This window comes from Elephantulus edwardii, unplaced genomic scaffold (genome assembly GCF_000299155.1).
Source record: "Elephantulus edwardii isolate Elephantulus edwardi_28Jun2011 unplaced genomic scaffold, EleEdw1.0 scaffold00460, whole genome shotgun sequence".
Classification (NCBI taxonomy): Eukaryota; Metazoa; Chordata; class Mammalia; order Macroscelidea; family Macroscelididae; genus Elephantulus; species Elephantulus edwardii.
This window is the reverse complement of record NW_006400210.1, coordinates 28,490-29,616: the sequence shown is the minus strand read 5'-3', so window position 1 is coordinate 29,616 and position 1,127 is coordinate 28,490.

Sequence of the window (1,127 nt, the reverse complement as noted above, 5' to 3'; positions counted from 1 at the left end):
TATATAAATTTAAAGTGAACCTAACCATTTCAAAAAATTTACTTATGAAAACCTAACAATTCTTCTATTTACAGGCATTTGGGCTATTCCAACTCTCTGATATTTTGAGTAATACTGCAGTAAACTTGTGTGAGCATACATCTGTCTGTATACATCATGGCTGTGATTTCTTTAGGATATGTTTCAGTAATGGCATAGCTGGATCAAATGGCATTTATATTTCCAACTCTGAGAATACACCAGACTGCTTTCCATAGTATTATATTATTTTACATTCCTACCAGCAATGCTGGAGAAGAGTATTGAGGGTACCATGGACTGGTAGGAAAACAAACAGATTCATCCTAGAGAGGGTTAAATCGGACGGCTCCTTGGAGGCAAGGATTCTGAGACTCCATCTAACATACTTTGGACATGTTGCAAGGAGGACAGGTCCTTGGAGAGGGACATGATGCTTGGTAGGGGGGAGGGACAGCGCAGAAGGGGAAGGCCCCCTTAGAGTTGCATTGATTCAGTGACTGGGGTAATCGGGATGGGTGTATCAGAAACGGTGCAATGGGCACAGGACAGAGCAGACTTTAGGGATGTTGTACATAGGGTCTCTATGAGTCGCAAGCGACTCCAGGGCACATAACAACAACAGCAACAACAACCAGCAATGAATGAGAGTTCAAATTTTTCCACAATCTTGCCAGATTCTGTTGTTTACTGCCCAGTTGAACTTTGCTATTGCTACTGTGATAAGATATATCTTATTGTTTTAATTTGTACCTTCCTAATAGCAAGGGATTTCTTCATGTGTTGATGATCTGACTTTCTTCTTTGGTGAGGTGTCTATTCATATCTAGTGTCCATTTTGTAATTGGGTCATTTATCTTTTTTGTTGTTGCTATTGTTCAGACGGTGGAGTATTACAAGTCCCTGTCAACAAACAAATGGATAGGGGGAAAACAGTACATCCACACAATATAATATTACACAGCACTAAAAAGTATGAACTTAAAAATCACTGTTGTTGTTATTATGTGCCGTCGAGTCATTTGCGACTCATAGCGACCCTATGTACAACAGCCCTAAACCGTCCTCTATCCTGTGCCCATCTCATTGCCTCTGACAAACCCATCCTG